The following is a 22,122-nucleotide window of genomic DNA, read 5'->3' on the forward strand; positions in this document are numbered from 1 at the left end:
TCAGAGGGGGAGCAGTGAGAGTGGATGTTACAGAACTTTCATCAGAGAGATATCCTTCCATATCTCTCTACATCACCATCTATATCTCTCATTTCCCTTTCCCCTTACTCTCACTCTGAAGAAGGGTCCCGACCCGAAACGTCCCCTATTCCCTTTTATCTCGAGATGCTGTCTGACCCGCTGTTACTCCAGCTTTTTGTGACTATCTTGGTTAAACCAGAATCTGCAGTTCCTACTTACACATACAGTAGAAGGTTATGTTGCTATGTTCCTAGACACTGATTGGAACATTGTGTTCCCCATTCCACTATGGTGGATATTTATGTTAAATTGTTATGTTAAAGTGTGTTGTGTTATTTTTATTCATATGGCTGCCTGGTAACTCAAATATCACTGTACTAATTGGAGCATGTGGCAATAAATGTGAACTTGAACTTGAACTTGAGTTCTGGTCAAGGATGTGATTGCACTGGAAAGCAAAGATTACAGAGCAGAGCAAGATTTGAGTATAGGAGCAGGGAGGTTCTACTGCAGTTGTACAGGGTCTTGGTGAGACCACACCTGGAGTATTGCGTACAGTTTTGGTCTCCAAATCTGAGGAAAGACATTATTGCCATAGAGGGAGTACAGAGAAGGTTCACCAGACTGATTCCTGGGATGTCAGGACTTTCATATGAAGAAAGACTGGATAGACTTGGTTTATACTCTCTAGAATTTAGAAGATTGAGGGGGGATCTTATAGAAACTTACAAAAATTCTTAAGGGGTTGGACAGGCTAGATGCAGGAAGATTGTTCCCGATGTTGGGGAAGTCCAGGACAAGGGGTCACAGTTTAAGGATAAGGGGGAAATCCTTTAAAACCGAGATGAAAAAAACATTTTTCACACAGAGAGTGGTGAATCTGTGAAATTCTCTGCCACAGAGGGTAGTTGAGGCCACAGTTCATTGGCTATATTTAAGAGGGAGTTAGATGTGGCCCTTGTGGCTAAAGGGATCAGGGGGTATGGAGAGAAGGCAGGTACGGGATACCGAGTTGGATGATCAGCCATGATCATATTGAATGGCGGTGCAGGCTCAAAGGGCCGAATGGCCTCCTCCTGCACCTATGTTTCTAAGATAGACCACTCCTCCGAAATCCAATGGACTGACGTGTAGTACGTAACGGAACGTCACGGCCGCCATTTGTTTATGCCAAACGTGACATCTTTAGTAGCGGGGACGGACTCCACAGTTATACAATCTGCTCTTACATCAGGTCGCAGGGAAGAGCAAAGATACTAGAGGCTCCTCTAGTATCTTTGGGGGAAGAGGACATTACCTGCACTCCTGAGTTGATCCAGGACTGATTCTCGGTCGGTCCGCCCGATAGCAGATGAAGGCGACCAGCAGGAGAGCCTCAAGCATCTGCTCCCAAGGCAGGCAGTGTGCAATGCTCCTCTAGTATCTTTGGTGTAATGCATTCCAAAGATAGATCCACTCTATCAACTTTGGTGTAATCAGTTTTGTTGGGAACTGTGCTCTATATAGCATCGATCACTTCACATATTTATTTAATATTATTGTAAATGTTATTAATATTATTGCAATTTGCAGCTCAATAAAATGGTGTCATGTCATACTACGTTTTTTCGCAGAGTGGCGCATCTTGCTCTGCTCTATAATCTTTGCTGGAAAATGTATGGAGGAGATGCACCAGGATTTAACCTGGATTGGAGGACTTTAGTTAAGCGGACAGATTGAAAGGTTGAAAGGCTTATTTTCCCTGCTGCGAAGATGGCTGAGAGGTGACGATGGAGGTATATATAATTATACAAGGTATATATCGGGGCGACTGACCCTCTAACACTGGTAGGGGTGCAAAAACAAGAAGGCATACAGAAGTTCAAAAGCCATAGGAGCAGAAGTAGGCCATTCGGCCCATCGAGCCTGCTCCACCATTCAATCGTGCCTGATCTATCTTTCCCTCTCAACCCCAATCTCCTGCCTTCTCCCCATAACCCTTGACACCCGCACTAATCAAGAATTTGTCAATCTCCGCCTTAAAAACTCCTGATGACTTGGCTCCCCACAGCCATCTGTGAGAGAAAGGGGATTTGAGGGGAAACTATTTTGCACAGAGAGTGGTTGATATCTAGAACTAGCCGGCTGAGGAGGTGGACCAGTTTCCAGTCTCTATCTCTACAATAAACTAAACACAATCCATAGTACATCAGAGTCGCTGAGGTTGTGCATTGTTCAAGGTTGTTGAACCTGGAGGTCACGGTTTTCAGGCCCCGATCGTTGCAGCGAGATGAGAGCGTGCATGGCCAGGGTGGTGTGGGTCTCTGATGATGCTGGCTGCCTCTTTTAGGTAACGCCTGCTATGGATCCCTTTGATGGTGGGGTGGTCAGTACCCTAGATGGACTGGGCAGTGACCACCATTCCCTGTAATATATTCCCTTACATCCCTGAGTGTCCGAGTTACTGAACCAGGCTGTAATGCAACCAGTTAGTGTACTCATATCAGCCAGTCAGTCACATAAATGTGGTTTCATCCAGTCCCAGAAGTACATCTGTGACAAGTTCACTGCGTTCCATCTTCTACTGACACAAACCTCAAGAGCTCTTTAGATGAGACTGATAATTTAGCATCTGTCAGGGGCAAATATTAAATATTCAGGCGCAGTTATAACTTGCACAATTAAAACATTCTTTTCAGGGACATGTGGAAGATAATCGTAAAACCTAACCCTGTGTACAAGCGGACAAAATGGCTTTGATATTCTTCCCAAAAGCTTAGAAGATGGTGATAGAGGGTGGTGGAAGTGATGGTGATGAAGTCGGTGTTAGGGAACTCAAGCGTGTGTAAACCGAGAGGTTATTTGTATGGTGTACAATTTTGGTCGCCCAATTATAGGAAGGATGTCAACAAAATAGAGAGAGTACAGAGGAGATTTACTAGAATGTTGCCTGGGTTTCAACAACTAAGTTACAGAGATAGGTTGAATAAGTTAGGTCTTTATTCTCTGGAGCGCAGAAGGTTAAGGGGGGACCTGATAGAGGTCTTTTAAATGATGAGAGGGATAGACAGAGTTGATGTGGACAACCTTTTCCCTTTGAGAATAGGGAAGATTCAAACAAGAGGACATGAGTTCAGAATTAAGGGACAGAAGTTTAGGGGTAATATGAGGGGGAACTTCTTTACTCAGAGAGTGGTAGCGGTGTGGAATGAGCTTCCAGTGGAAGTGGTGGAGGCAGGTTAGTTGGTATCATTTAAAAATAAATTGGATAGGCATATGGATGAGAAGGGAATGGAGGGTTATGGTATGAGTGCAGGCAGGTGGGACTAAGGGGATAAAAAGTTGTTCGGCACGGACTTGTAGGGCCGAGATGGCCTGTTTCCGTGCTGTAATTGTTATATGGTTATATGGTTATATGGATATTATCCTGAGATGTTGGCCGCAGTCCCCCAGCTTCTCAGCATCTAGCCTGTCAATCCGTCACACAGTGACGCAACAGGTAGTGCCACTGCCTCATAGTGCCCGAGGCACAGGTTCCCACCCAGAGAAAACCCACGTGGTCATTGGGAGGACATAGAAACATAGGAAATAGGTGCAGGAGTAGAGGCCATTGGGCCCTTCGAGCCTGCACCATTCGCCATTCAATATAATCATGGCTGATCATCCAAATCAATATCCCATACCTGCCTTCTCTCCATACCCCCTGATCCCTTTAGCCACAAGGGCCACATCTAACTCCCTCTTAAATATAGCCAATGAACTGTGGCCTCAACTACCTTCTGTGGCAGAGAATTTCACAGATTCACCACTCTCTGTGTAAAAAATGATTTTCTCATCTCGGTCCTAAAAGACCTCCCTATTATCCTTAAACTGCGTGACCCCTTGTTCTGGACTTCTCCAACATCGGGAACAATCTTCCTGCATCCAGCCTGTCCAACCCCTTAAGAATTGTGTAAGTTTCTATAAGATCCCCCCCCCCTCAATCTTCTAAATTCTAGCGAGTACAAGCCGAGTCTATCCAGTCTTTCTTCATATGAAAGTCCTGACATCCCAGGAATCAGTCTGGTGAACCTTCTCTGTACTCCCTCTATGGCAAGAATGTCTTTCCTCAGAACAGGACGTGCAAACTCCGTGCAGAGACCCGTAGTCGGCATTGTAAGGCAGCAACTCTACCGTTGCACTACTGATTCATAACGTCACTGGGAGACAATTCCACACACACACTGGCCCCGACTTGGGATTAGGTGCATAGGAACAAAGCAAACCGAACGCTGGAAGAACTCAGCAGGTCAAGCAGCGCCAGTGGAGACAAATACCACTCTTTATCCTTTCCTTGCAACAAACAGCAGGTGAGACTACAGCCGACAGCTGTCACAAAGAACAAATGATGACTCCACGCTCCTTGGATGCTGTTGGCTGTGAGGAACAACGCTGCCCTCTCCTGGTGGGACAGTCAGCAGCAAACTGACCAGGCTGACCAGTCCTGGTCAACCTCCCATACTTAATTCTTCTTAATACTTCAGGAGCAAACTCTGCCGATGTCGAAATTGTGAAACAAAATGCTGGAACTACTCATCGAGGTAGGCAGCATCAGTGAAGGGCGAAACACACATGAGTAGGAAGGAACTGCAGATGCTGGTTTACACCGAAGACATAAAATACTGGAGTAACTCAGCGGGACGGGCAGCATCTCTGGATAGAATGAATGGGTGACATTTCGTGACAAGACCCTTCTTCAGACAGTGAAACAGACATTACGTTTTGCAATGACCTGTTATGAGTGATGTCCTCAGTTAGACTCCAAGTCATAGAGTCATACGGCATGAAACCAGGCCCTTCATAAGGTAATAGGTGATAGGAGCAGAATTAGGCCATTCAGCCCATCAAGTATGCTCCACCATTCAATCATGGCTGATCTATCCCTCCTTCCTAACCCCATTCTCCTGCCTTCTCCCCATAACCCAACACCGGTACTGATCAAGAATCTGTGTATCTCTGCCTTAAAATATCAATTAACGGCCTCCACTGCCTTCTGTGGCAATGAATTCCACAGATTCACCACCCTCTGACTAAACAAATTCCTCATCGTCCCCTTCTCAAAGGAACGTCCTTTAATTCTGAGGCTATGACCTCTAATCCACTCGTTCCATATACCCTCCATATCCCACCACTCATTGCATGAAAATGTTACCCCTCAGATTCCTATTAAATCTTTTCCCCTTCACCTTAAAGCTATGTCCTGTGGTCCTCGATTCACCTGCACTGGGAAAGAGACTGGGTGCATCTACCCGATCTATTCCTCTCATGATTTCATACACAAGATTTACTGAATGTATTTAAAATGTTGTTATTGCACCCACCTCTACCACGTCCTCTGGCAGCTCGTTCCAGGACCCGCCACCTTCTATGTGTAAAACGTACCCCTCATTGTTCCCTTTAAATCTTCCCCCTCCTGTGTCCTCTAGTTTTAAACTCCCTTTCCTTGGAAAAAAGGATCCATCTTATCTGTGCCCCTCAAGATTTTATAAACCTGATTAGTTAGTCACAATGAACTGCACCTTATAGTATTGGCAGTTTATGAGATCGCACTGTGAAAATAATGATAGCCCCATTATCCTAAACTACAACAACTCATTAAATTTGAAGAGGTATTTATGAAAGATTTTAAGTGTGATATTAATTTGGACTGAGATGAGAAATATTTTTCAATATAATAACATGGAATTTGGTTTATACCAAAGATAGACACAGAATGCTGGAGCAACTCAGCGGGTTTAATTTATTTTGTTTATTGTCATGTGTACCGAGGTACAGTGAAAAGCTTTTGTTGCGTGCTAACCAGTCAGGGTCAGGCAGCATCGCAGGAGAAACATGGATCGGTGACATTTTGGGTCGGATGAAGGGTTCTGATCAGAAGCGTCACTTATCCATGTTCTTCAGAGATGCTGCCTGACCCGCTGAGTTACTCCAGCACTCTGTGAAACGTCACCTATCCATGTTCTCCACATTGCTGCCTGACCCGCTGAGTTACTCCAGCACTCTGTGAAACGTCACCTATCCATGTTCTCCACATTGCTGCCTGACCCGCTGAGTTACTCCAGCACTCTGTGAAACGTCACCTATCCATGTTCTCCACATTGCTGCCTGACCCACTGAGTTACTCCAGCACTCTGTGAAACGTCACCTATCCATGTTCTCCACAGATGCTGCCTGACCCGCTGAGTTACTCCAGCACTCTGTGAAACGTCACCTATCCATGTTCTCCAGATGCTGCCTGACCCGCTGAGTTACTCCAGCACTCTGTGAAACGTCACCTATCCATGTTCCCCACAGATGCTGCCTGACCCGCTGAGTTACTCCAGCACTCTGTGAAACGTCACCTATCGATGTTCTCCACAGATGCTGCCTGACCCGCTGAGTTACTCCAGCACTCTGTGAAACGTCACCTATCCATGTTCTCCACAGATGCTGCCTGACCCTCTGAGTTACTCCAGCACTCTGTGAAACGTCACCTATCCATGTTCTCCACAGATGCTGCCTGACCCGCTGAGTTACTCCAGCACTCTGTGAAACGTCACCTATCCATGTTCCCCACAGATGCTGCCTGACCCGCTGAGTTACTCCAGCACTCTGTGAAACGTCACCTATCCATGTTCTCCACAGATGCTGCCTGACCCACTGAGTTACTCCAGCACTTGGTGTCCACCTTTAGAAATATTTCCTCCCTTATTTCAGCAGAGGTGCAGAGCTCAGTGCTGTCATCTGGTGTTCAAAATCCTTTCTGCTTCTGGCGACACATGAGAATGCAGATGCTGCAAACCTAATCTTTGCTGCAAACTATTCAATTCAATTCAATTCAATTTTATTGTCATTGCACAGATACAAGTGTAGGTACAATGAAATGCAGTTTAGCGTCTGGTCATAGTCATAGTGCAAGATAGGAATTTAAAACAAATACAGAACATGCATACATTAGAGTAAGCAGAGTACTGTTTAACAATGTGGATGGAGAGACCAAAGATATCTAGCGACGGGACTCCGAGTTCAGCTATGTAAGTGTGTTGTTGAAGAAGCTGTTCCTCATCCTGCTAGTACGAGACCTGAGGCTCCTGTACTGCCTCCCTGATGGGAGGAGGGCAAACAGTCCATGGTTGGGGTGGGAGGGGTCCTTGATGATCTTCCTGGCCCGTCTCAGACACTGTTTTGGGTGGAGGGCATCCATGGCAGGGGGCGGGGCACTGATGATGTACTGAGCGGTTTTCACCACCCGTTGTAGTGTCTTCCTGTCCGCTACAGTGCAACTGCTGTACCATACCGTTAAGCAGGTGGTCAGGATGCTTTCGATGGTACAGCGGTAAAAGTTGGTCAGGATCTGGGGGGACAGGCGAGCTTTCTTGAGCCTCCTCAGGAAGTAAAGGCGCTGCTGCGCCTTTTTGATCAGTTTGGTGGTATTGAGGGACCAGGCCAGATCCTCCGAGATGTGTACCCCGAGGAATTTGTAGTTGGAGGAACATACTGGAGGAACTGGAGACATTTCGGATCTGCACCCGATATATTGACTGTCCACTCCCCCCACAGATGCTGCCGCACACTCTGAGTTCCACCAGCAGTTTATTTGTTGCTCTTCTCAGGGACTATCGGCTCTCTTATTGTAATTTAGAGAGACAGCGTGGAAACAGGCCCTTCGGCCACCAAGACCACGCAGACCATCGATCTCCCTCTCACACTAATTCTATGTTAATGCCACTTTTGCATCTACTCCCTACTCACTAGGGACAATTTACAGCAGCTAATTAACCTACAAACCTGCATGTCTTTGGGATGTCGGAGGAACCCGGAGCACCCAGAGGAAACCCACATGGTCACAGGGAAAAAGTGCAAACTCCACACAGACAGCACCTGAGGTCAGGATTGAAACGGGGTCTCTGGCACTGTGAGGCAGCAACTCTATCAGCTGTGCCATTGTGCTGTCCCAGATGCCCATAGGCCTCCTGAGAGACTCAGCTAAAGACCCTTCATCGGTCCAGACCCGAAACGTCACCCATCCATATTCTCCAGAGATGTTGCCTGATCCACTGAGTTACTCCAGCACTTCTATAACTCTATAACCTTGCTGCATGAGAGCACCACCACACACAGAAGCTGTGCAAGGACATGGCACATCGCCACCTTCCCTGAGGAATGGCCTGGGCATCATGTGCTGGAATTACATCCAGCTTCAGTGAACAACAAAACAATTAATTTCTCCAGGAACAATGGCCGTTTCTTTCCCTGATGAAACATTGGGTGTCTCATTTCTCATGGATGGCTGAATAACTGCTTGACATTATCAATCCTGAGCACTCTGTCTCGAATGAGAGTCATTTCCAATAAACTACCTGTTTCTTTTCACCATTTCTGAAACAATGGGAACGACAATTATTTCCAAATCTGCCTTCTGGGTAAAATCTCTCGACGACGAGGAAATGGAAGGCAATTTGTTTCCCTTGGTTTTTTTTGTTTTACAAGAGAAAAAAAAAATTCAACATCCAGACTTGTCAAATCATTCTTCAGGCATGAGATCACATACTCCCACCTCGTGATTCTGACCTGTCCCTATTTAAAGCAGCTAATAGCCTCATTATCTGCTTGCTTTACCGTCTCCCTTGTTCCCTGATACACCACCATTTCAAAGTAAAAACCTTCACTCCCTAGTCACAAGTTTAAAAAAAATTATACAGCATGAAGTCCCACTAAATCCACGCAGATCATCGATTACCCAGTCACACTAGTTCTATGTTATCCCACTTTCTCACCCACTCGGGGCAATTTACAGAGGCCAATTAATCTGCAAATCTGCAGGTCTTTGGGATGTGGGAGGAAACTGGAGCACCAGGAGGAAACCCATGCGGTCACAGGGAGAACATACAAACTCTGCACCAGGCAGCAACTGAGGTCAAGATTGAACCCGGTCTCTAGCACTGTGAGACAGGTGTCCCACCCCTGCCATTCCTTCTGCTCCCCGCACCCATCAGGCAGATTATACAGAAGTTTGAAAGTGCGCACCACCAGACCCGCGAACAACTTCTTCCCCTCTGTATCAGGCTTTTGAATGATTCTTCTATCTATTGGTATGAAGTCATACAATGGAAAAGTTCAGAGACTGTTTTGCCTACCAAATCTCCGCCAGCTCTGAGGAAGTCATACATCATGGAAACAGGGCCCTCGGCCCAACTCATCCATGCTGACCAATATGCCCCATCTACGCTAGACCCATTTGATCATGCTTGGCCCATATTCCTCTCAACCTTTCCTATTCATGTAACTGTTCAAATGCCTTTTAAATGTTGTTATTGTACTTGTCTCAACCATCTCCTCTACAATTCATTCCATATGACAAGTTGCCCCTCTGACTCCTATTAAATCTTTCCCTTCTCACCATAAACCTATATCCTTGGTTCTTGGTTTCTTGGTCCTCCAAAATATTCCAAATGGAATTTAAACAGGAGGTTTAATCCTCTAGCTCTTGATTCCCCTATCCTGGGGAAATTCACCCTATCTATTCCCCTTATGATTTTATACAGCTCTGTAGGATGTCCCCTCATCCTCCTGCACTCTAGGGATCAAAGTCCTAGCCTGCCTAGCCTCACCCTATAGCTCAGGTCCTCATATCCTGACAACATCCTCGTAAATCTCCACACTCTTTCAAATGTCCTCTTTCCCGTAGCAAGAGATAAATCCCTTCAACCCACTCCTTTGCTCCTTTTCCCATTATTCTACAATTTTCGCTCCTTCTCAAATGCATTCAATTGCCTTTCAAAAGTTATTAATGAGTCTGTTTTACAGCCCTTCCAGGCATGCATTCCAAGTCTGCACCATTTATTCCACAAAAATACATTTCCTCCTGTTGTCTCCAGTTCTTTCACTGATTCTGTGACCTCGGGATAGCAACACTTTGATACTTTCTTCCTATTTCTGAATCCATCTTTATTTTAAACATCTCTATCAAAGCTCCTTGTGGTTTTCTCTGTTCAAATAATGGACAACTCCGGCTACTTCAGAAGCCAAAAGAAAAACTGTGGATACTAGAAATCTGAAAGAAAAGCAGAAAATTGTAAAAATTCAACCCGTCAGGCAGAATCTGCGGAGAGAAAAAAAATAGTAGGACTGCAGAAAATCTTGAGATACATACAATTAAGAGGAGAATAGAGGTGAATGCACTGTATTTTAGTCCAGAGAAGGGGAATCAAGAACTAGAGGGCATTGGATTGTGAGAGGGGAATGATTTAATAGGAACCTGAGGGGCAACTTTTTCACACAGAGGGGGGAAGATATGTGGAACAGGTTGCAAGAAGAGATAGTTGATGCGGGTACAATAACAACATTTAAAAGATATTGGGACTAGTGTAGTACATTGGGCATCTTGGTTGGCATGGATAGGTTCAAGTTCAAGTTCATTGTCATGTGTCCCTCATGGGACAATGAAATTCTTACTTTGCTTCAGCACACAGAACATAGTAGGCATTGACTACAAAACACATGAATAAATAAACTGATAAACTGCAAATAACAGATAATGGGCTATAAATGTTCAGAGTTTTGGCCGAGCCAGGTTTAATAGCCTGATGGCTGTGGGGAAGTAGCTATTCCTGAACGTGGTCGTTGCAGTCTTCAGGCTCCTGTACCTTCTACCTGAAGGTAGCAGGGAGATGAGTGTGTGGCCAGGATGGTGTGGGTCTTTGATGATTCTGCCAGCCTTTTTGAGGCAGCGACTTCGATAAATCCCCTCGATGGAAGGAAGGTCAGAGCAGATGATGGACTGGGCAGTGTTTACTACTTTTTGTAGTCTATTCCTCTCCAGGGCGCTCAAGTTGCCGAACCAAGCCACAATGCAACCGGTCAGTATGCTCTCTACTGTGCACCTGTAGAAGTTAGAGAGAGTCCTCCTTGACAAATCGACTCTCCATAATCTTCTCAGGAAGTAGAGGCGCTGATGAGCATTCTTGATAATTGCATCGGTGTTCTCGTATCAGGAAAGAATTTATTTCAAAACGCATTGATAGTTTACGATTATTTAAATGTAGCTTCAGAAGCGTTTTCATTTTGCATGTTAAAACCCACCTGAGAACCATGGGCGATTTTGCAATTTTACTGAGGGATTTTTCACTTTTAAAACTTTTCATATAACAAATGAATAAAGATAAAAAAGTCAATAATGCCTTACTTTTGATGAAATGCAGCGAGCAAACGCAATAATTCCCGATATTTTGGATCTTTAAATCTCCACAGCAAATGCCCGCTGGTCATTTCCGCTGGATTTGCACCTTCAGCTCCCTCTTGAATTTACCTTAGTTTCTATCTTTTTTTTGGACTGTAAATTTAGGTAGCTGTGCCTCACGGTCACCCCGACTGGCACAGTAAATTGCAGCTCAAAAACTGGCCGTTTTCGATGTTTTTAACGGGTGTGAAAGTGCGTGTTTTCCCATTCACTAACATGTACCGGATGTATAGCATGTACTCCACTTCAGATTTTCGGTCACGTGGGTGCGGATCTACGCTCCAGTGACCTTTCGTGAAATCACCCTATATATATTGTCTGTGTCAAGGTGTTGTTCTGTGTGTGGTGTGGAACATGACATTAAATATAATGCTAGTAAGAGTGCTGTTATGGTCTGTAGAACCAAAGAGGATAAATGCCTAAAATATCCTGTTTTTAAATTGTCTGACAACAATCTTAGTGTCTGTAATAAGATAAAATATCTAGGGCATATTATTACAGAACTGTAAAGGAGTCAAGTCTGACACACTGTGACCTTTACTGAGTCTTTTATTAAAGCACATGGCACACACGTTCCAGCACTGACTGCATCTAGTCTTCAAGCGTACTGGAACCAAAAGGGAGGAACAAGGGGAGGAAATCACAGTTATACTGATATGGCTGGGCGTGGTTAGTGGTGTTGAGGTAGCTATGTTATAGGTTGCATGCATAAACCATCTACAAGAACAAATGACAGATGATGAGGATATTTATAGGCAACGACGCATGCTGTATGTACAGGCAAATATCCTCTAGCATAAATTTGGTGCATGTGCAGATGTGGTGAAGATGTCGCTATTTAGAGCATACTGCACACCACTCTACACTGCGCACCTGTGGTCAAACTATGGAAAGACAAGTTTGCAGAGACTAAAGGTAGCATATAACGATGCCATGAGAACACTGCTAGATGGTGTAGTGCCAGTAATATGTATGTGGCTGCAGGAGTCAGTAGAAACATAGAAATTAGGTGCAGGAGTAGGCCATTCGGCCCTTCGAGCCTGCACCACCATTCAATATGATCATGGCTGATCATCCAACTCAGTATCCCGTACCTGCCTTCTCCCCATATCCCCTAACCCCCTTAGCCACAAGGGCCACATCTAACTCCCTCTTGAATATAGCCAATGAACTGTGGCCTCAACTACCCTCTGTGGCAGAGAGTTCCAGAGATTCACCACTCTCTGTGACACTGGTATCGTTGTCTCGTTGTAGAACATTGATCATCTTTTAATCTGGATTTTTAACTTTAGTATTGTGGGTTTTTGTTCAATATAAATTATGATGTTTTAATGTGATATACCATGATATTATATATATTTATGATATTTGATATGCAATGCATTTTTAATGTAATGTTGCCCCTTGCCTGGACCTTGAGTCCGTTTATTATTATTGGTGGATACAGTGGAGGTGAGGGGGATATAGTGGAGGTGAGGTAGTGGTACAGGGTGAGGGGGAAGGAGGATATAGTGGAGGTGAGGGGGATATAGTGGAGGTGAGGGGGAGATAGGTGAGGTGGATATAGTGGAGGTGAGGGGGATATAGTGGAGGGTGAGGTGGATATAGTGGAGGGGAGGGGGATATAGTGGAGGTGAGGGGGATATAGTGGAGGTGAGGGGGATATAGAAAACATAGAAATTAGGTGCAGGAGTAGAGGCCATTCGGCCCTTCGAGCCTGCACCGCCATTCAATATGATCATGGCTGATCATCCAACTCAGTATCCCGTACCTGCCTTCTCTCCATACCCCCTGATCCCCTTAGCCACAAGGGCCACATCTAACTCCCTCTTAAATATAGCCAATGAACTTCTATATCCCCCTCACCTCAACTACCCTCTGTGGCAGAGAGTTCCAGAGATTCACCACTCTCTGTGTGAAAAAAGTTCTTCTCATCTCGGTTTTAAAGGATTTCCCCCTTATCCTTAAGCTGTGACCCCTTGTCCTGGACTTCCCTAACATCGGGAACAATCTTCCTACATCTAGCCTGTCCAACCCCTTAAGAATTTTGTAAGTTTCTATAAGATCACCTCTCAATCTTCTAAATTCTAGAGAGTATAAACCAAGTCTATCCAGTCTTTCTTCATAAGACAGTCCTGCCATCCCAGGAATCAGTCTGGTGAACCTTCTCTGCACTCCCTCTATGGCAATAATGTCCTTCCTCAGATTTGGAGACCAAAACTGTACGCAATACTCCAGGTGTGGTCTCACCAAGACCCTGTACAACTGCAGTAGAACCTCCCTGCTCCTATACTCAAATCATTTTGCAATGAAAGCTAACATACCACATAACATGATTTATGTGATATACCATGATATTATATATATTTATGATATTTGATGTGCAATGCATTTTTAATGTAATGTTGCCCCTTGCCTGGACCTTGAGTCCGTGTATTATTATTATGAAGGTGGGGGTATTAAAGCTGTGAGGACAATTGTTACCGCGCTTCTCACTCACCGTGTTGTGTTGACGTCTCTCCGCGGGGTTGGCGCCATCGCCCGCCGCCATTTTAATGCTCGGGTCCCGCCTTCTTCATACGTCACACGCCGGGCCGCCGCACCCGATTGGCCGGGTCCCGGGCGGTCAGACCGGCGATTGGTCAGCCCACCTGCCCGTCAGAGCGCGGGCCCCGTGCTGATTGGCCGGTTTGAAAGCCGGCGCGGGCCGAGCGGCCGTCCGTCGGCGCCGCCGCCATTTTGTGGCGACGAGAGGGAGCGCGGGAGTGGAGGTGAGGGGGATATAGTGGAGGTGAGGGGGATATAGTGGAGGTGAGGGGGATATAGTGGAGGTGAGGGGGATATAGTGGAGGGGAGTGGGGGATATAGTGGAGGGGAGGGGGATATAGTGGAGGGAGGGGGGTACAGTGGAGGTGGGGGGATATAGTGGAGGGGAGGGGGATATAGTGGAGGTGAGGGGGATATAGTGGAGGGGAGGGGGGTACAGTGGAGGTGAGGGGGGGTACAGTGGAGGTGAGGGGGGTACAGTGGAGGAGGAGGGGGATACAGTGGAGGGGAGGGGGATACAGTGGAGGGGAGGGGGATACAGTGGAGGGGAGGGGGATACAGTGGAGGGGAGGGGGATACAGTGGAGGGGAGGGGGATACAGTGGAGGGGAGAGGGGATATAGTGGAGTGGGGGAGGGGGATATAGTGGAGGTGAGGGGGATATAGTGAGGTGAGGGGGATATAGTGGAGGTGAGGGGGATATAGTGGAGGGTGAGGGGGATATAGTGGAGGGGAGGGGGATATAGTGGAGGTGAGGGGGATATAGGAGGTGAGGGGGGTGGAGGGGGGGGGATATAGTGGAGGTGGGAGGGGGATATAGTGGAGGTGAGGGGGGGGATATAGTGGAGGGGAGGGGGATATAGGGGTGGGGGGGAGGGGGGATATAGTGGAGGGGAGGGGGATATAGTGGAGGGAGGGGGATATAGTGGAGGTGAGGGGGATATATAGTGGAGGGGAGGGGGATATAGTGGAGGGGAGGGGGATATAGTGGAGGTGAGGGGGATATAGTGGAGGTGAGGGGGATATAGTGGAGGTGAGGGGGATATAGTGGAGGGGAGGGGGATATAGTAGGGGATAGTGGGGGATATAGTGGAGGGGAGGGGGATATAGTGGAGGGGGAGGGGGATATAGTGGAGGGGAGGGAGGGGGATATATAGGGAGGTGAGGGGATATAGTGGAGGGGAGGGGGATAGAGTGGAGTGGGGTGAGGGGGATAGAGTGGAGGTGAGGGGGATATAGAGTGGAGGGGAGGGGGATATAGTGGAGGGGAGGGGGATATAGTGGAGGGGAGGGGGATATAGGGGAGGGTAGGGGGAATGGAGGAGGAGGGGGATTATGGTGGAGGGGAGGGGGATATAGTGGAGGGGGAGGGGGATATAGTGGAGGGGAGGGGGAGAGGGGGATATAGTGGAGGGGAGAGGGGGATATAGTGGAGGGGAGGGGGATAGAGTGGAGGGATATAGGAGGGATATAGTGGAGGGGAGGGGGATATGGAGGGGAGGGGAGGGGGATAGGTGGATGGAGGGGAGGGGAGGGGAGGGGGATAGGGTGGAGGGGAGGGAGTGGAGGGGAGATAGGGGAGGGGGGGGATATAGTGGAGGGGGAGGGGGATATAGTGGAGGGGAGGGGGGAGTGGAGGTGAGGGGAAGTGGAGGGGGAGGGGGAATATAGGGGAGGGGATATAGTGGAGGGAGAAGGGGGATATAGTGGGGAGGGGGAATCTAGGGGGATATAAGTGGAGGGGGTGGAGGGGGGGGATATAGTGGAGGGGAGGGGGATATATGGGGGGAAGGGGGGATATATAGTGGAGGGAGGGGGGATATAGTGGAGGGGAGGGGGATATAGTGGAGGGGAGGGGGGGAGATAGGGATATAGTGGAGGGGAGGGGGATAGATGGAGGGGAGGGGGATGGATTGGGGGGAGGGGGATAAGAGGTGGAGGTGGGAGGGGAATATAGTGGAGGGGGGAGGGGGGGGGGATAGTGGAGGAGAGGGGGAGGGGGGGAGAGGGGGGAGTGGAGGGGGGGGGGAGTGGAGGGGATAGTGGAGGGGAGGGGGATGAGAGGGGGGAGGGGAATATAGTGGAGGGGAGGGGGAAATAGTGGAGGGGAGGGGGATAGAGTGGAGGGAGGGGGAAATATAGTGGAGGGGGATATAGTGGAGGGGAGGGGGATATAGTGGAGGGAGGGGGATATAGTGGAGGGAGGTGGTGAGGGGGATATAGTGAGGGGAGGGGGATATAGTGGAGGGGGGATATAGTGGGGGAGGGCGGCGAGTGGAGGGGAGTGGAGGGGAGGGGGTGGAGTGGGGGGGAGGGGGATATGGAGGGGGAGGGGGATAGAGTGGAGGGGAGGGGGATATAGGGGAGGGGAGGGGGATATAGGGGGAGAGGGGGGGGGGGATATAGTGGAGGGGAGGGATCTAGGGAGGGAGGGGGATATAGTGGAGGGGAGGGGGATATAGAGTGGAGGGGAGGGGGGATATAGTGGAGGGAGAGGGGAGGGGGATATAGTGGAGGGGAGGGGGATATAGTGGAGGGGAGGGGGATATAGTGGGGGGATATATAGTGGAGGGGGGGGGGGAGGGGGATAGTGGAGGGGGAGGGGGATATAGTGGAGGGGAGGGGGATATAGTGGAGGGAGGGGGTATAGTGGAGTGGAGGGGGAGGTGGAGGGGGATATAGTGGAGAGGGGTAGTGGAGGGGATATAGTGGGGATATAGTGGAGGGGAGGGGGATAGAGTGGAGGGGAGGGGGATATAGTGGAGGGGGGGGATATGGTGGGGGGAGGGGGATATAGTGGAGGGGAGGGGGGATAGTGAGTGGGGGGAGGGGGATATAGTGGAGGGGAGGGGGATTAGTGGAGGTGAGGGGGATATATAGTGGAGGGGAGGGGGATATATGGAGGGGAGGGGGGGGGGGGTGGGGGGATAGTGGAGGGGAGGGGGATATAGTGGAGGGGAGGGGGGGAGGGGGATATAGTGGAGGGGGGTGGAGGGGGATATAGTGGAGGGGAGGGGGATAGAAGTAGTGATAGAGTGGGGTGGAGGGGGATATAGTGGAGGGGAGGGGGATATAGTGGAGGGGAGGGGGATATAGTGGAGGGGGAGGGGAGGGGAGGGGGGGGGGGGATAGAGTGGAGGGCGAGGGGGATATAGTGGAGGGGAGGGGGATATAGTGGAGGGGGAGGGGATATAGTGGAGGGAGGGGGGAGTGGAGGGGAGGGGGATATAGTGGAGGGGAGGGGGATATAGTGGAGGGGAGGGGGGATAGAGGGAGGGGGATATAGTGGAGAGGGGGATATAGTGGATAGGGGGGATATAGTGGAGGGAGGGGGGACTATAGTGGAGGGGGAGTGGGGGGATATAGTGGAGGGGGAGGGGGATGAGTGGAGGGGAGGGGGGATAGTGGAGGGGAGGGGGATAGAGTGGAGGGGAGGGGGATAGAGTGGATAGTGGAGGGGAGGGGGATATAGTGGAGGGGGGGATATGGAGGTGAGGGGGAGGGGAGGGGGATATAGTGGAGGGGAGGGGGAGTGGAGGTGATAGTGGAGGTGAGGGATTATAGTGGAGGGGAGGGGGATATAGTGGAGGGGAGGGGGATAGTGGAGGGGAGGTGGAGGGAGGGGGATATAGTGGAGGGGAGGGGGATATAGTGGAGGGGAGGGGGATATAGTGGAGGGAGGGGGGGATGGGATATAGTGGAGGGGAGGGAGGGGGATATAGTGGAGGGGAGGGGGATATAGTGGGGGGAGGGGGATATAGTGGAGGGGAGGGGGGAGGTGGGGTGAGGGGGATTAGAGTGGCGGGGAGGGGATATAGTGGAGGGGAGGGGGGATATAGTGGAGGGAGGGAAGAGGGGATAGCGTGGAGGGAATATAGGGGAGGGGATATATAGAGGGAGGTGATAGGGGGGATAGAGTGGAGTGGGAGGGGGATATAGTGGAGGGAGGGAGGGGGATATAGAGGTGCGGGGGGGATGGAGGTGGGGGGGGAGGGGGATAGAGTGGGGGAGGGGAATAGTGGAGGGGGAGGGGGATATAGTGGAGGGGAGGGGGGAGTGGAGGGAGGTGGTATAGTGGAGGGGAGGGGGATATGGAGGGAGTGGAGGGGAGGGGGATATAGTGGAGGGGAGTGGAGGGAGGGGGATATAGGGGAGAGTGGAGGGGGGATATAGTGGAGGGGAGGGGGCTATAGTGGAGGGGGAGGGGATATAGTGGAGGGGAGGGGGATATAGGGGAGGGGAGATATAGTGGAGGGGGATATAGTGGAGAGGGAGGGGGATTAGTGGAGGTGAGGTGGAGAGAGTGGAGGTGAGGTGAGGGGAGGGGATATAGTGGAGGGGAGGGGGGGAGGGGGAGTGGTGAGGGGGATATAGTGGAGGGGAGGGGGATATATAGTGGAGGGGAGGGGGATATATAGGTGGAGGTGAGGGGAGGACTATAGTGGAGGGAGGGGATATAGAGTGGAGGGGGATATAGTGGGGGAGGGGGATATAGTGGAGGGGGAGGGGGGGGGATATAGTGGAGGGGAGGGGGGGGATATAGTGAGGGGGCTATAGTGGAGGGGAATATAGGGAGGGAGGGGGATATAGTGGAGGGAGGGGAGTGGGGGAGGGGGATATAGTGGAGGGGAGGGGGATATAGTGGAGGGGAGGGGGATATAGTGGAGGGGAGGGGGGATATAGTGGGGGGGGATATAGTGGAGGGGGAGGGGGGATAGGGAGGGGGATAGAGTGGAGGGTGAGGGGGATAGTGAGTGGGGGAGGGGATATAGTGGAGGGGGAGGGGGATAGGGAGTGGAGGGGAGGGGGGAGTGGAGGTGAGGGGGATATAGTGGAGGGGAGGGGGATATAGTGGAGGGGATGGAGGGGGGGGATATAGTGGAGGGGGATATAGTGGAGGGGAGGGGGATATAGTGGAGGGGAGGGGGATATAGTGCGGGGGGTGGAGGGTGGAGGGGGGGAGTGGGGAGGGGGGATATAGGGAGGGGGAGTGGGGGGGGATATAGTGGAGGGGAGGGGGGATATAGTGGAGGGGGAGGAGGGATATAGTGGCGGGGAGGGGAGTGGAGGGATAGGTGGAGGGGAGGGGGATATAGGGGAGGGGGGATATAGTGGAGGGGAGGGGGATATAGTGGAGGGGAGGGGGATATAGTGGAGGGGAGGGGGATATAGTGGAGGGGAGGGGGAGTGGGGGGATATATAGTGGAGGGGATAGTGGAGGTCGAGGGGGATATAGTGGAGGGGAGGGGGATATAGGGGGAGGGGGAGGTGGGATAGAGTGGAGGGGAGGTGGATTGGCGAGTTGGGGGGGTGGATATAGTGGAGGGGAGGGGGATATAGGGAGAGGGGGATATAGTGGAGGGGGGAGGATATAGGGAGGGGAGGGGGATATAGGGGAGGGGGTGGGGATATAGTGGAGGTGAGGGGGATATAGTGGAGGGGAGGGGGATATAGTGGAGGGGAGGGGGATAGTAGGGGAGGTGGGGGTGGGAAGGGGGGGGAGGGGGATAGTGGAGGGGGATATAGTGGGGATGGTGAGGGGATATAGTGGAGGGAGGGGGATATAGTGGAGGGGAGGGTGGAGGGAGAGAGGGGATATAGTGGAGGGGGAGGGGGATATAGTGGAGGTTGAGGGGGATCTAGTATATAGTGGAGGGGAGGGGGATATAGTGGAGGGGAGGGGGATATAGTGGAGGGGAGGGGGATATAGGGGAGGGGGATATAGTGGAGGGGAGGGGGATATAGTGGAGAGGGAGGGGGATATAGGGGGATATAGTGGTGGAGATTTAGGGGGAAGGGGGATATAGTGGAGGGAGGGGATATAGGGGGAGGGGGGGATATATAGTGGAGGGGAGGGTGGATATAGTGGGGGGAGGGGGATAGTGGAGTGGAGGGGGGGGGGATATAGTGGGAGGGGGGGGGGGGGGATATAGTGGAGGGGAGGGGGATATAGTGGAGGTGAGGGGGATAGAGTGGGAGGTGGAGGGGGATAGTAGTGGAGGTGGAGGGGGATATAGTGGAGGGGTGAGGGGGGATTGGGGATAGTGGAGTTGAGTGGGGGGGATATAGTAGGGGGATAGAGTGGAGGGGAGGGGGATATAGTGGGGAGGGGATATAGTGGAGGGGAGGGGGGGATATAGAGTGGAGGTGAGGGGGATAGTGGGGGAGGGGGATATAGTGGAGGGGAGGGGGATATAGTGGAGGGGAGGGGATATAGTGGAGGGATTAAGGAGGGGAGGTGGATATAGTGTGAGGGGAGGGGGATATGGAGGGTGGAGGGGAGGGGGATATAGTGGAGGGGAGGGGGATATAGTGGAGGTGGAGGGGGGGGATATAGTGGAGGGGAGGTGGATATGTGGAGGGGAGGGGGATATAGGGAGGGGATATAGTGGAGGGGAGGTGGATATAGTGGAGGGGAGGGGGATATAGTGGAGGTGAGGGGGGGGGGGAGGGGGATATAGTGGAGGGGATTCTAGTGGGGTGAGGGGGATATAGTGGAGGTGAGATATAGGGAGGGGGAGGGGATATAGTGGAGGTGAGGGGGATATAGTGGAGGGGAGGGGGATATAGTGGAGGGGAGGGGGATATAGTGGAGGTGAGGGGGATATAGTGGAGGGGAGGAGGGGGAGTGGAGGTGAGGGGGATAGTAGTGTGAGGGAGGGGGATATAGTGGAGGGGAGGGGGATATAGTGGAGGGAGGGGGATATAGTGGGGGGTGAGGGGGATATAGTGGAGGGGGAGGGGGATATAGTGGAGGGGGAGGGGGATATAGTGGAGGGGAGGGGGATAGTGGAGGGGAGGTGGATATAGTGGAGGTGAGGGGGATTTATCATTTTGGGGATATAGTGGAGGGGATGGTATAGTGGAGGGGGATATAGTGGAGGGGAGGGTGGATATAGTGGAGGGGGGAGGGGGATATAGGTGGAGGTGGAGGGGGATATAGTGGAGGTGGAGGGGGGGAGGTGAGGGGGATAGTGGAGGGGAGGGGATATAGTGGAGGTGAGGGGGGGGGGGATATAGTGGAGGTGAGGGGGATATAGTGGAGGGGGGGGAGGGGGATATAGTGGAGGTGAGGGGGATATAGTGGAGGTGAGGGGGTATATATAGGGGGTATAGTGGAGGGGAGGGCGGATATAGGGAGAGGGGGATATAGTGGAGGGGAGGGGGGATATAGTGGAGGATATAGTGGGGGAGGGGGATATAGTGGAGGGGAGGGGGATATAGTGGATATAGTGGAGGGTGAGGGGGGATATAGTGGAGGAGGTGAGAGGGGGATATAGTGGAGGTGAGGGGGATATAGTGGAGGTGACGGGGGGATATAGTGGAGGTGAGGGGGATATAGTGGAGGTGAGGGGGATATAGTGGAGGTGAGGTGGATATAGTGGAGGTGAGGGGGATATAGTGGAGGTGAGGTGGATATAGTGGAGGTGAGGTGGATATAGTGGAGGTGAGGTGGAGGGTGCGGAGAGAGGCAGTGAAGGTAAGGTGGCAGGGGAGGGGGATAGTTGAGGGTGAGGGGGGCAGACAGGTAGGTGGAGGGTGAGGAGAGGGGGATATGGCGAGTGGAGGTGAGGTGGCAGTGAGGTGAGGTGAGGGGGATTATGGCGATGCAGGTGGAGGTGAGGGGGCAGGGAGGTGATGAGGCAGGCAGGCAGTTATGGGTGAGGGGGATATGGCGAGGGGGCAGGAGGAGTGGAGGTGAGGGGGGAGAGGTGGAGGTGAGGGGGATATGGCGAGGCAGGCAATTGAGGGTGAGGAGAGGCAGGTGGAGGTGAGGGGATGAGGAGGCAGGCAGTTGAGGGTGAGGAGGGAGGCAGGTGGAGGTGAGGGGAGAGGCAGGTGGCGGCGAGTGGGGGTTTCAAAGGTCTTTTAATGTCAGGTGTACCAACTAAGGTACAATGATATTCGAATTACCATACAGCCGTACAAAAAAAATGAAAGGCTGAGGGGAGGGATGATGAGAGGAGGAGGCAGGCAGAGGGAAGAAGTGATGGAGGGTGATAAGAGGAGGAGGAGGCAGGCAGGTGGAGGTGAGGAAAGGGTGATGAGAGGCTTAGAAACATAGAAAATAAGTGCAGGAGGAGGCCATTCGACCCTTTGAGCCAGCACCGCCATTCATTGTGATCATGGCTGATCGTCCCCTATCAATAACCCGTGCCTGCCTTCTCCCCATATCCCTTGACTCCACTAGCCCCTAAAGCTCTATCTAACTCTCTCTTAAATCCACCCAGTGACTTGGCCTCCACTGCCCTCTGTGGCAGGGAATTCCATAAATTCACAACTCTCTGGGTGAAAAAGTTTTTTCTCACCTCGGTCTTA

At 50.9% G+C, this 22,122-nt stretch overlaps 1 protein-coding gene across 1 annotated transcript in view; it reads left to right on the forward strand.

Annotated features, from left to right (window-relative positions):
* Positions 1-13,947: 13,947 nt before the first annotated feature.
* Positions 13,948-22,122, forward strand: part of LOC129713976 (serine/arginine-rich splicing factor 3-like) — a 31,772-nt gene continuing 23,597 nt past the window's right edge. The window contains exons 1-2 of the mRNA XM_055663415.1: positions 13,948-14,022; positions 16,070-16,081. The gene's annotated coding sequence lies outside the window, so the exon portion shown is untranslated. The remainder of the gene's footprint in view (positions 14,023-16,069; positions 16,082-22,122) is intronic.

The sequence above is a fragment of the Leucoraja erinacea genome, chromosome 37 (genome assembly GCF_028641065.1).
Source record: "Leucoraja erinacea ecotype New England chromosome 37, Leri_hhj_1, whole genome shotgun sequence".
NCBI lineage: Eukaryota > Metazoa > Chordata > Chondrichthyes > Rajiformes > Rajidae > Leucoraja > Leucoraja erinaceus.